At 45.9% G+C, this 14,394-nt stretch overlaps 1 long non-coding RNA gene across 1 annotated transcript in view; it reads left to right on the top strand.

The window, feature by feature from the left end:
* Positions 1-8,467, top strand: part of LOC117071604 — a 34,624-nt gene extending 26,157 nt beyond the window's left edge. The window contains exon 4 of the long non-coding RNA XR_004432379.1: positions 8,332-8,467. This is a non-coding gene — a long non-coding RNA (uncharacterized LOC117071604). The remainder of the gene's footprint in view (positions 1-8,331) is intronic.
* Positions 8,468-14,394: the final 5,927 nt, after the last annotated feature.

Below are 14,394 nucleotides of genomic sequence, written 5' to 3'. Positions count from 1 at the left end.
TGGCATCTGGTGTAAAATATGTATTAGAAATCGCTTTTTCCCAAAATTGAGAAGATCTGAATTATGCAGGGGGAAAACTGACAAGTACAGCGATACTGTGATGTGTCTGCACTTATGTATATGTAGTATGTCCTTGCATTTGCTTAGCCAATAGGGTACTAAGAGGTGGGATTTGAATGTTCCTGTCTAACAGAGAGAGTATGTATTTATTAATAGTTCTCCATAGGCCATTGGCTACAGAAGAGATGTACTCGAATATTAATGATATTCTCATTTGATTGTCATGGAAGCCAGAGTGGAATTCTATTCAAGTGCAGTTTTTAGTTATACTCCAATGGTGTCATGTGATTTAAAAATTAGTTGCCTACATGATAGCCACAGCTAGTACTATAGAAGCTTTAAACTCTCAAGGGCTCCTAGTAACCGATAGCCCTGAAACAGTGCACCATCCCAGCTTGACATGGGTTCCTTCGTTTCCCACTTTCACAATTATCAACTGGGTGATCAAGGCCTCCACAGCCTGGTCCCAGCTTCAGCCCAGATCCCCACCTAACAAAGCCCCTCCCCAGCCCTGCTGTGCTGGCCCTCCTGAGCAAGGCTTCTGTCTTCTGCCACTGCTCCTGCAGCCTTTTGTTTGCTGTTCGGGTTTTCTCTGCTCCTCTGCCTGTATCAATCCTGCTCATCCTTTAAGACACAGTGTAGACCCTGTATCAGTCAGTGTCCTGGCAAGAAACAGCTGATGCATCAGAAAGGGGTTGGAAGAGAGTTAAGGAAGGATGCTTTATAAGGAAATGGCCAGGGCACAGCAAGAGCAACATGAGCTGTTGTAGCACCCTGGGACAACTACGGTGGGGAGCTGCTACTGTCCCTAGGTTGGAAAAGGTGAGACGAGGGAGCTTTTACTGAAACCACAGAAGGCCCACAGCTGTAAGTGAGGACTGCTTGGTGGGAGTCATGGCCTTCGCTGGAGGAAACCGTTCATTGCTCACCCTCAGCTAGGCAGAGTAGAAGCAAGAGGAGTGCAAACCCTACTCTTTCCTCTTGATGTGCGTCCCCTGCTGCCCATCAACTTTGGCCAAACCCAACTCGAAGAGGGAGGACAAGAAGTCCCTCTCACGGCCCTTATAGGTCAGCCTCCCAGCCAGAGCAGGGTGGAGAGGGATGGAGCCTGGATTGGGGAGAGACCCCTCTGCCTTCTCCCAGGAGCACCCTGATGAATCCAGACAATAGAGGCCTCTCTTCTCTGAAGCCCAGAGCACTTCTGGTTTGAATGCACACTCGGCCTGACTAGCTGTGATGTGTCTTCATGTTGTGCCGCAAGGTCGTTGCTCTCTTGCATTTTCAGTTTGCCTTATGCTCCCCACTGACTATGGAAGCTCCTTGAAGCAGGGGTCTTCACTTATTCTCTTTGTGTTTCCCGTATGGAAACAAGTACATACCTGGAATGTCTTGCTTGTGTCAGTTTGGAACATATTGTTCCTTTGTTGCCACTCCACCCCACCCCTAACCCAAACGCACACCTCTAGGGCATCAGGACCTGTGCCTGGTAGATTATTCTTGGTAGAAGGGTGGGTATTGAGATAAGGGTGAAGAAGCCAGGGGTCCTGGTTTGGGGAGTTTTCAGCAGATGCAATAGGAAGCCAGAGCACAGGGTCAAACAGAGGGAAGCCGAGGACCAGACCCAGGAGGAGCTGGGTGAGGTGGGCAGAGAGTGTCACCAAAGCAAAAGGGGAGGGAGACAGAGACTGACATGGGATATCAGTTGGGAGTATAGGGCCAGGGGACCCAGACAAGTAAGTTACCACTAATGAGACACTGGAACTGACAGGGAGGGGCTCAGATGCAAGGTTAAACAGGGTGCCAACGGTAGTCTAGCCCTGTATTGTCCAATATGTCAGCCATTAGTTACATGTGGCTGTTTAAATTTAAATTAACTAAAATTTCATACAATTAAAAATTCAGTTTCTCAGGCACACTAGCCACATTTCAAGTGCTCTACTGTGTTGGCCAATGTGGATGCAGGCATTTCCATCATTGCAGAATCTCCTACTGGACAGCCTGGTCCAGAGCATCCTAGAGATCTTAAGGTCCTAACAATGCTAAAAACATACCTGTTTGTTTGATTTGACCTGGTCTTATCTGTCTCGATATCAAATATACCTAGTTCCCAATCTTCACTTTACTAGTGAATAATTGTGTGATGAGTTCCCAAACCTCAGCTTTCTCTTCTAGGAAATGAGGCGAATGACAAAGAACTAACTGAATTGAGAATTTGAAGGTGTCTTGAATGGCCATAGATACAAAAGAGGAGCTCTCTAATAAATATTAGTTCCCAACCTCTTGACGACCACGATAACGATACGAACTAGCACTTACTGAGAGCTTGTTCAGCTGGCACTGAGCTGAACAGTGATAGCCTTATGCAATTCTCATAGTAATTCTGTAAGAAGATACTATCACTGTTCCCATTTTACAGATGAGGCAATGAAGCCACAATAAGATTAAAACAGTTGCTCAATGTCACATAGTGGTGGAGCCAAGTTTCTTTGTATTTGATTAAAAACTGTCAAACATTGTTCTCTGCTGTTTCCTATAATATCTTATCTTCCCACTTAGGCCATTAAAAACATCTCAGGCTTCATTTGAATCTTGCAGTGTGCCTGACGCGGGCCTGGACTGATGCTCAGTTGCTAATTGGCATATCAGTTTTGATAAATTTTAATAAAATATTTAAACTTTCTTCAGCGCTGAGTATTGACTTTAATATTTAAGTGCATACTCACCAATGAGGGTCTTGACAACCAATCCAAGAGTGTTCAGTTTCCATCTTTAATCTGGTGCATTGCTTGCAGAAGGCTTTAGATCCTGGAGATTTTAGAACCACCATGCTCTTGGGTGTAGAAGGAAAAGGCTGGTTCCTGTTTGGGGGACTCTAGAAACAGAAAGAAAGTAATGGAACACTGCCTTGGTTTGACTGTAAGCAGCCTTAAGTTGGAATCTAGTGTGCCTTTGGTTATTTATACTCTTGGAATTTCAGTTTCTTTACCTGAAAGAGACAATGTCCTACTTCTCCTGGGGGTAGTCTTAAAGACTGAATGGCTCTATAAAACTTCACCCAGTGCCTGGAGCACAGATGCTCTCAGCAGATATACTCTTGTCCCCACCCCAGAAAGCTTCCAGGTCATTCTGATCTCTCTGGCGAAAGGGAAGGATCTCTTATTGTCCGAACCACACGTATTTAAAGAAACTAAAACTGTGTGTCCAGGAGATTATGCTGATTATATGAATTTCTACCTTGATTGTTACATAGTGCATAGATTAACTAGAACTGCAGAGGGATGGGGAGATGCTAAAGTCACCTCCTAGCCTCCCCCAGCACTGGACTCTGGGCTCCCTACCTCCCTGCCTGACATGGGTGGCCCTAGTGCCCATCAGGTCTTCTTACCAGGTCCTGGCTGAAGATATGAGGGAAGCCTAAGGGATTCCTGGGCTGGAACTGAGATGGTTTAAAGGAAAAACATATGAGAACCTGTGTAACATTGGGATGTGGGAGAGGTGATGGGGCTGAGAGGCACCGAAGGCAGTGACTCATGGTAGTTCTGCAGCCTGAGGTTGTTAGGTGGCATCAACCTGGAAAGAAACCTGGGGCTCACCACCCTTTCCCAGCCGCCCCCTACGTCAATTTCTCAGCAGGTTGCTGTCTATTTCCATGGGGAGACATTTCTGTTATTTCCTCTGGTGAATTCCAGCATGAACTAGTCTCTCCCTGGGTTGTTATTTGGGGCGTGGGGGGTGGGGATTCTGAGCACCCCTGGGTGAGAGTCACCATGTTGTCTGAAGATACCATGTGACTAGGTGTTAGACTCAGCGAACTCGTGTCCAAGAAGGTTGGGGTGTGGCACTTTGGTATGGAAATTACTAATTTTAGAGTCAGAGACCCCTGGATTCCAGCCTTAGCTCAGTCATTTGGAAGCTGTGCCTCACTGAGCAGTTACTTCACCTCTGTGACATTTTTGGAACACCAGCTTTGTGCTGGGGTTTTCACAGGGGTTATGTCTTCTAATTCTCACAACCAGCCTGATGTAAGGGATGTTATTCCCATCTCACAAATGATGAAAAACTGAGCCTTCAAGAAGTGAAGTAACTTCCTTCCTTCCTTCCTTCCTTCCTTCCTTCCTTCCTTCCTCCTTCCTTCCTTCCTTCTTTCCTTCCTTTCCTCCTTCCCTCCCTCCCTCCTGACTTCCTGCCTTCCTGCCTTTCTTCCTCCCTCCCTCTCTCTCTCCCTTCCTGCTTGCCTGCCTTCCCACCTTTCTGCCATCTTCCCTCCCTCTTCTCCCATTCTTGATCATTCCCACTCTTTCTTTCAAACATGTTTTCAGTGCCTGCTAGTTTCACCTACATGATCATCTTTAAATATATTTTTGAGTTCAAAGACACCTACTTGAACTGCTTTCCAGCCTCCAACTGGGACATGCTTCTTTGGGTCCAGACCAGCTCTGTTCTCCCAAGGGAAGAGGAACGGCTCTCACAGAGGAGCTCCCTTCTTCTGCAGAATCAGACGCTGCCCTCGTGGCCAGTTGGGTTCCCACCCACCTGATTCTGGAGCCCTGGACCAGAGCTCTACGTTCACCATGGGAAGAGACCTTGTGATAAACCACTTCTGAAGGCATGGCTTAACTCAGGACGCAGGTGGACAGTGGGTCACTGCCAGGCTTGGCCGCCACACAGATCCCCTTGGACCAGGAGATCAAGGTTTTGGGCTCCGTCAAGGACATGAAACAAAGCAATGGAGAGGAACAAAACAGGAGACTTAAAAAGCAAGTATTCTTGTCGCTTGTCCAGACTTTGGAAACATTTTGTCTTGAGAAAAATCTGACTCACAGAGTGGACTTGGGGAGGGGGCTGCAAAGGCAGGTTGAGGAGCTTGGTAAATACCAGAGAGTGAGCCTGGTGGGAGACTCTGTTCTTCTAGCTCTGAAATGACTGTGGGAACACGAAAATGAGATTGTTTTTAATCATCTACCAGCACATGGGAGGAGAGAAAGTTCTGGGGTTTCCCTCTCTCTCCTTTCTTCCTGAATTGAAGAAAAGCTGGGCCATTTGTCCTGCTCTGGTTTCCAATACTGTCTCCTGGGTCCTTAGGAGGTGCTAAGCTGAGTGGTCAGCACACACAGAGGGTGTTATTCCAGCCTCAGGTCACACTAATGGGAACTAGAAACCAAGTCTTACCCAAAGCAGAATGAAATGCACACTTCACATCATCATTGTATGGTTTGTTTTCAAAGAAAAACCTTTATGCCTCTTTCCTTCCTTCCTTTCTTCCTTCCTTCTTTCCTTCCTTCCTTCCTTCCTTCCTTCCTTCCTTCCTTCCTCCTTCCTTCCTTTTTTCTTTCTCTTTCTTTTCTTTCCTTCCTTCCTCTCTCTCTCTCCCTCTATCTCTCCCTTCTTTCTTTCTTTCTTCTTTCTTTTTTTGATAGAGACTGGCTCTCAATGTGTTGCCCAGGCTGGTTTCAAACTCCTGACTTCAACCAATCCTCCTGCCTCAACCTCCTACAGTGCCGAGATTACAAGAGTGAGTCACCATTCCTGGCCTAGAATTTTCTTTTGTCAGCACCCCATTTTCCAACAACCTCCAGTTATGTTGGCCAAAGGCCAGAATCTGCTTCTGAAAGCTCCTGCTTCATCTAAAGCCTCGGCTCTTGCCCCTCTCCCTTGACCTCTATGTTGTTAAAGTAATAATTGCTTATTCTTAGAGTTATGGGCTCTGGCCTAGTGTGGAGGGGCCAGAGGCTGACTGAAAAGCAGGCCCAGAGAGAGGAAGAAATTCGTTTACCCAAGATCACAGAGCTTTCAGTAGAGCTAGGACAGACATCCTCGACTCCCAGGCCGGGGCACTTTCCTCCAGGGCTCCTCACTCAACCACGAGTTGTTCTTCAGTGACCTCAGGCACCTTCACAGCTCCAAACATCACCACCAAGAGCTGCCTTGACTTTTCAGACCTCATCAAGAACAATAACAACAAAAAAGCATGAAAAAAAAAGCAACAAAAACAAAAAGTAATAAAACCCTCCACCATTCCCCTGTCCTGACCCAGGACGCCTTCATTGCACAAATCAGTGGTGAGGTTTCCCCACAGCCTGGTCTGACCAGGGTCATTTTGCAAGGGAAAGTGGCATGTTTTGGGATTGCACCCCACCCTGTGTGTTTGTAGGTGCTGTCGGTCTGCACATTTACACTAGATGTCTTCAAGAGCACCAACCGCGCTGTTTGTTTTTCTCAGGCTGTTTTCATTAAGGCTGTGGCCTCCCAGGCAGAGCCCAGGGACTTAATTACGGCACCCAAAGGTTATCTCCCCAAACTAAATTTCATCTCATGTCAGGCAGCTGGAGCCAACCCCGCCAGCTGTCTTACTAATAGCTCAGACCTTGCCTCCTGTCCCTCTGCTTGGAAATGAGGCTGGCTGGGTCACCTCTGTACCCACACTTACTGCCTGCAATGCTTTGTGAGGGGAGTTGCCTGCTCGTGGCTCTTGCACACGTCTTCCTGGAATGACAATAAAGACTTCAGTGATTGAGGGCAGATATTTCCGTATTCACCTTCATATCCCCAGCACCTGGCCCAGGTCCAGCGCAGAGCACAGGAAAGATCTGTCAAATGACCATGTATTTCCATATATTTCTGTTTTACTCGGGTTGGTCAACTCCTCGGCTCTTGAGCCTGCCTTTGGCCTCTGCACTTTAGCTCAGGTTGTTCCCTCTACCTAAAATGCCTTTCCACCTCCTTTCTACTGCTCAGAATCTTGTCACCTTTCAAAGGCCAATTCTACTCCCTCCTAGGGGTGCACTTCTTAAGAAAAAGGGTTGGGCTCATTTATGCACGTATCCCTATGTAGAAGTGTTCAGCACATGTCTGTAGCATGAATGAATAAATGAATGAATGAAACTCTGATTTCTACCCCCACCCCCTCCAGGTTTCTGAGCCCTTCTCAGAAATCCCCCAGCCCATGGCACTCTCTTCTACTCATTGGGCTGAACTCCCAGTGCTGCCTCTTGACTCTTTGTCGTCATCCGGCTCAGTATCCCCGGCTGTGGTTGGCTATCTTGGGGAAATCTTTCTCTCTGTCTTCTAACACTATTTGCCTTATTTTCTCCCATCTAAACTAAGTCCAAGGGAAGTCCTACATGAGAGGATACACGGCACGCTGGCCCAGGTCATGTACAGGGGGCCACCTGGGGTGGAGACAGACGGGTAAAATCATGGGTCCAGGGAGGAAAGAAGTCAGGTCCTGGAGATGTGCTGGGTTGCGGGGCAGGGAACGCGCTCTGAGGCACATACCACAGGCTTTAGAGCTCAAGTCAGAGATATTTTCCACCCAGAAGGTGCAGTGTTCCCTAAGGGCTAGCACTAGCAGAAAAGGACTGCTGAGCCAATGACCATGGTTGTCAGAAACTCAGATCCTAAGGCAAAGATGGCGGCTCACAGCAAGAATTGGTTGCTCCGTGCTGGGACTGTGTGCTCTTGACCAACAGGAATGGGCAGTGGCCAGAGGCCTGCAGGTGAATCCTGTTACTAAAGCAGCCAGTGGCATTTCAGGCTCTTCAAAGGCTGGGTGCATGTCACCACCTCATCCCAGTGTTTGTCCAAGTCCCATTGCATCAGAATCTATGGCATGGGACCTACGAACTCTGACCTTTAACAAGCTTCCAAAGTCCTGCTTAGATGCACTAAAATTTCACGACCGCTGCCTCCTGTTTCTCTGAGTTTTCTCATACCACAGTTCATAGTTGGACAACATAAATATTTCATCTTATAAGTCACAGGGGGTCTTCCCTGTCCCTTGAGATCCAGGTAAGATTGGCTCAGATCCCCAAATTCTTCCTCCATGGAGATCCAAGGACCCCAAGACTTCTGAGCCTCTCCAGAAGCTACACATTCAATTGGTTCTGGCTGCCTCAGACTCTTGCTTTCACACTTACTATCTTCATCCCACACCTCACGGACCCAGATGGGAAGCTCAGCCGCTTCTCATTTTCCATATAACAATCTGCTGGCGCAAAGCATTCGTGGGTGAGGCAGATTTATTTGAAGATACGGGGTGGGGCGGGGGTGGGGATGAAGGAAGGATTTACATCACTGCAATGCAAACAACTTCAAGTTGAACATGAGGTGTTCCCATTCTTAAAATGCCCTTCTGGCCACTCCACTGCTGGGTTCTTCTCTATGGCCTTTTGCTCCAGGCAGCTATAGCTTTGCACCATCTTGCTACTCCCCAGTCCCTGCCTTCTCTGATTCTCTCTCCCGTTTCCCCGTTTCTTTCCTTGTTTCCTACAGAGGAGGTTGGCCTTTGCCCCACGGCCTTGGCTGCAGCACGCATCACATACCTCCACACCTCCCCATCTCCTCTTGAAGATCTCTCTCCAGATAGAGGCCATTTCCTCCCTAGAGGAATCCTTGTACTATCCATAGGTGAGAACGCTTCACCTCATTACCTGGATGTTGAGTGTTGAAGTTGGAAGGGATCCCGGAGATCATGAGTCAAACTCCAGTGAAACAGTCACTGGCCCAGTCTCCGGCAGGTGGGAGGCAGAGTGAAAGCTAGAACATGGGCCTCTGGCTCTCATGCTAGGGCTCCTCTTGATTAATTGATTCCAGGAGGAACTCAGGCTACCAAGACCTTCTTACAAATGTAGCAAGGCTTTGGGGCAAGACCATATTGTCCACTTAGGCTATCCAATAACATCTGTTGGCATTTCTTCATCACCTCACCCTGACTCAGAAGTTAATTCTCATAAGCACAGTCCTACCTCTGCACAGATCTTGGGGCAACAGCCAGCCGGGATTCCAGCTCTACTTTTACCATCAACATGCAGCTTGATCTTGGCCATGAACTGTCTTCTCTTTGGGGCTCAGTTTACCCACTGTTAAAAAGAGGCCTGTTTTTGACACTGTCCTGGCAATTTGTAGAACTGTTTCAGAAGCCTTCAAGGCGTGATGCACATGATCCAAGCATATGTGTGGGACTGGTGGAGTAGGGATTCAGCCCCTACTATAATCAGAGGCAGCTCTCCTTACATCTGTTCTAATGACTGGGGTTCATAAGGGCTTCTAATCAAACTAAGATTTCTATCGCTTACAAAGTACTTCAAAACCTCTGGTCTAGCTGACATTTGGGGTCCACAGCTCTACTGACCTAGGAGCCTCATGGCTGAGGCAAAGCGGGCTGTCCCTGCAGGGTTCCACACGGCTGCACCTTCCACGTGGCGACACTTATGAGCAAGTGGGAACATCCATCACGAGGCACTGGGGACAGCTGGGCAGGCGGGCGGGTCCCCATTGTGGAGGCTGTTTTGGGGACTTTCTGAGTATTGGTAAGTGTGAATCAGGCCCCAGATTTTCCATTTCCTCTGCCCATTGCTCTTTCAGAAGAGTGTGTAAGTGTATGCTTCAGCAAAATTCAGGTGCTGAAAGTTCCACGCGTCCAAAGAGGGTGTGGGAGAGAGCAGAGGGCTGGGCCCAGGTGGGCACTGGGCATTTCCACTGTGGGTGGTACCCTGAGGGTAAACAGCCTGTCCCGCCTGCATCCCGTCTGAGGGTCCGCTCCCTCATCAGCTTATGCACTCTGGGGCTCTTACGTGTCTCTTTGTCCTGAGCGTCCGAGATTCGAAGCAGCCAAGTCTTGCGTGGTGGCCCCAGTGTTAAGAGAGGGCTGCTGTGCCAGCCAAGACGGCCCTGGTCCCTACATATGCGCAGATGCAAGCCTGGCCCGCTATTGACTTCCTTTGACCTCATTCAAAGATTAAATACAGCAATGTGTACGTGCAGCACTTCAGAGTATGCCCAATGCTCTCTTAACCACGATCTCATTTGGCCTCACACAAATCCTGAGAGGGAGGCACAGCAGGGGACATTGTGATGCCATGTGAGATGCACATGTGGGATGGAACCAGGTCTTTGGGCTCTAAGGCCACCGCTCTTTGCTCTCCACTGTGGCACCTCCCAACTCATTCTGTGTCCTTGGCTTCATTTTTTATTTCTCCGTCATTAAGAAGGGAAGCATTACTAAAAAGGTTTCCTTGGCATTTCTTACCCAGTCTCAATTATTAAAATGACAGCTTAAGGATTTGTTCCTGCGGTCATTCATGTATTCACTCACTCTCTGAATTACTTGTTTATACACTCTCATTTATTCATTCATTCAAGCCCTTGTGGAATGCTTACTATGTGCTCAGCTGATGGTGGGCATCAAGGAACACAAGGAATGCTGAGTCAAGATTCCTGACTTTGAGAAGCTTGTCACACTCTCGTTGAGGAACAATGGAAAGTGGTGTCCTACATGGTTTCTCAGTCACAGAGGATCCAGTTTTATTTGTTCTTACCATTGAATGTTAATAGATACTGCTTATTATATGGCTTTCCAAAGTCCCAGATATGTTCTGGTTGGGAAAATGCTGGGCTAGGTGAGTTTTAGGTGCCCCGCAGTGCTGGAATCCTATTGCTCTTTAGGAGCTTAGAGAAAGGAGGGTACTGATAGTGGAGGTGGCCAGGGAAGGGTTCCTGGAAGAGGTGCAAGTTGAACTCAGCTTGGGAGGTTGTGGGGGATTTGTGAACATAAAGAGGAGAGGAGCAGAGGCCTAGTATGGCAGGAGGGGCAGGAGTGAAGGCCCGTGCATGTTCAGCAGCTCTGGATAGGCAGCCAGGCCAGGTCTGTGTGTGCATGCATGCACGTGTGTGTGCATGTGTGTGCGTGCATGTGTGTGCATATATGCATGTGCATGTGTGTGCATGTATGTGTGTGTGCATGCCTGTGTGTGCATGCCTGTGTGTGTGTGCATGCATGTATGTGTACGTGTGTGTGTGTGTTAGGGGGAGGTAAGCATGGGAGCAAGGCAAAGAGGAGGGTTGTGGGCTCGGGAGGGAAAGGTTTATGTGCAGGAGGCTGTGGAAGCACCTGCCTCTGGTCCTTTTGCCTATGACTATCTGGCTTTGTGTCAGTTGCATCTGATGTGTGAGGGGGCAGCCACTCTCAGCAAATTTCCCGCTAACTTTAACAAGAAACACAGGCTTTGCTCGTTGTGTGGGTGATAAGACGGCGTTTGCCTCTTTCAGCTTTTGGCCATATAAGCACAAGCAAATAATTTTTTTCTTTCCCTCCTTTTTAATTGATTTTTCTTATAGGGAACTGAGAGGGTGCAAACAATGAACTGTGAGTGGAAAAAGAGAAGGAAGGAAAAGGTAGAAGAGAAGGAGAGAGGGGAGAGAAAGGAGGACAAAGGTGGTAGAGAATGGTAAGGAATGGTTAAGAAAGATAAAAGTTAAAACAGAAGAAAGAAAAGCAAATGGTTAGAGAAGAGATGGAGTTAAAGGGAGGCTGGAGGGGAGAGAAAAGGGGAAGAAAAAGAAAGAGGAAAGAGGAAAAGGAAGAGAGGGAAGAGAAAACAGGGGACTAGAAGAAGAGAAAACAGAGGAATATAAAGAATAAGAAAGGCCAATGGCAGTGTCTCAATTCTCTCTAGAGCCTTGGCTAATTTTTTTTGCCAAAAATACTTGGGATAAATACCTGGATTCCTCAGAACCCGAATGCCCTGGAGGACCAACTTTACAGGGTTAATTACACAATAAACTGCCTTTCCAGATGGCTGTTTCCGCATCTGCAGAGAGGAAAGGGAGCGGCTGCCTGGGGTCTCCTCTCTCCTCGGCTTCCGGTGGCTGTGCATTGCCATGTGCACCATCTCCACATGGATCAGAACCTCTCACAGGCTCTCTCCCTAACAAGCAGTGTCATAGGTGGTGATGGCAGCAGTTGTCATAGAAGTGCCTCTCTCTGTCTTCCCACTGACATGACCATTCTTAAGAAAACAACGTCACACACACACACACACACACACCTCTCTCAAAAAACTTGAGATAGAAGGTATTTGTCTAACCTGATAAAGAAAACCTATTTTAAAATAGGAATGACAAAGATATCTTCTACCAACAATCTCTTTTTAAACATTTTCCTGAAAATTCTAGTCAATGCAAAATTTCATCAAGTCAGGGGAAAAAAGGACCTTAACTACTGAAAATAAGAGAGAACTATTATTGGTTTTAGGTTATATAATCACATATGCAGAAAACAAGATGAATCACTAGAAAAACCCTTAGCTTGGTATCGTGACCAAATAAATGGTAACCCTAAAAATCTCAGGGTCCCATATGGTTTAGTCTCAGCACAGAGTTGTACTAAAAAGAAACCTAAGTTGGACTCCAGAAGCCTTTGGAGTCCCTGTTGACTTTGGAGTCACCAACAGGTGAAGGTTCACGTGAACTTTTAGGGCAGGCTTTCTTAAAAAGGCTTGTCATGTCCGGAGGTTTTACGTATCCCACGACATAGAAAGATTTCCAGAAATTCTCTCTAGATGTTCTTTTCTCTCTCCAAAACTACACACTCAGGGCAGAGGCTAATATGCGGTCACTTCTTTGTTCAGGTGGTTCTTCCATTGCCGCCATCTCCCCTCCCACCTATATTTTCTCCTTCACTGGTGGACCCCACTGCCCTGAATCCCATCAGACATCCTTGTGACCTTTTGGTTGTCTCCCCACCCACACTGAGGAAAGGACTGAACCCTTGGGGACTATAGCTTTTCGTTCTCTTTCTGTCTCTCTTTGACCAATTTTTTGTTTTTTGTTTTGGAGACAGATTTTCACTCTTGTCACCCAGGCTGGAGTGCAGTGAAACGATTTTGGCTCACTGCAACCTTCACCTCCCGGGTTCAAGCGATTCTGCTGCCTCAGCCTCCCAAGTAGCTGGGATTACAGGTGCCCTCCACCACACCTGGTTAATTTTTGTTTTTTTGTAGATATGGGATTTCAGCATGTTGGCCAGGCTGGTCTCAAACTCCTGACCTCAGGTGATCCGCCAGCCTCAGCTTCCCAAAGTGCTGGAATTACATGTGTGAGACATTGCACCCAGCCTCTCTTTGACCAATTTTTTTGTGAATTATCACTTGGAACATTGCTAGTGAATATATTCTCCTCTCTGATACACAAGATAAATACACAAAAATCAATCACTTTCTTATGGACCCACAATAACTAGTGTGAAGAGAAAAGCAAACAAAAACATAATCTACCCCTGAATGATTCTCAGTGAGAAATGTGTAAAGCTTTCATAAAGAAAGTGACAAAACTTTATGAGTTTTGTGTAAGAGAAGACCTGTATAAGTGGAGAAATATGACAGGTTCTTGGTCGGGGAAAAGGAACAACAAAAGATGGTAGTTTTTCCTGAATTAATACGTAAGTCTAGCAAAACCTCAATGGAAACTTTTCATAATTCATCAGAACAACTTTACAATTAATCTGGAAGAATGACAAGTTAAAAATAGCTCAGACATTTTTGAAAGAACACAAAAGACAGGATTTCCTTTAACATAGATTAGAATATATTTTAAAGGTACAGCAACCATCCAGCAAGGTACCAGCTCAAGAACAAGTCAGCATCAGTGGCACATAACTGACCTCTTACTATGGATATGAAAGCAAAATGAAATAAAAAGAAGCATTGCAAATCCATGGGAAAGTGTTGGATTAACAGATGCTGTTGAGAAAATTGACTCTTGGAAGCCAATCTTTTTAGATCTTAACCTTTTTCTCAAGCAAATTCCAAGCAAATTATAGCATTAAGTATTAAAAAACCACATAGCAAAATATGAAAATTTAAGTGAATATTTAAATGATCTTAAAGAGGGTAATACCTATCTAACTTAAGAGCAGTTGGAGAAATCACAAAGGAAATTGTTAGTAGAATTACCTTCACAAAGCTCTAAATGTATATTTTTAAAAAAGAAACTACAAAAATAAAAAGGTAAATGACAAATTGGGAAAAATGTTTGCAACAGGTATGGTGAAAGGCTAATAGCCTTAAGATACAAAAAGTTCTAACAAAGTCTAAAGAAAAAAAAGACTAACATCCCAGCAAAAAAAAACTGGCAGAGAACATTCACAAAATAAGACATACAGATGGCTAACATATGAGAAAATGTTTAATTTTACCATTAGCCAAAGAAATGCAAAATAGAACAATAATAAAATCCCATTTTCACTTGTCCAATTGTTAAGATTGGTGATAAAGATGATGATGATATGTGTTAGCAACTGGGTGATGATATTGAAACATAAATTGGCACAACCTGTCTGGAAGAATTTAAACAGTTTTCATATTTTTGGACTCCATGGTCCTACTTCTAGGAACCCATACTAAGAAAACAGAGGCAATGAGATCAGGATGTTCATGACAGCATTATTTATCAGACCTAAATATCGGAAATAATCGTTACATATATAACAAATGAGGATTGATAAAATAGAGTGTATTTATGTTGTAGAAAACATTTTTAAAGCATATATTCAAATAA

The sequence above is a fragment of the Trachypithecus francoisi genome, unplaced genomic scaffold (genome assembly GCF_009764315.1).
Source record: "Trachypithecus francoisi isolate TF-2019V2 unplaced genomic scaffold, Tfra_2.0 Lachesis_group3, whole genome shotgun sequence".
In the NCBI taxonomy this organism is placed as follows: Eukaryota; Metazoa; Chordata; class Mammalia; order Primates; family Cercopithecidae; genus Trachypithecus; species Trachypithecus francoisi.
This window is presented reverse-complemented; position numbering and strand designations above follow the sequence as displayed.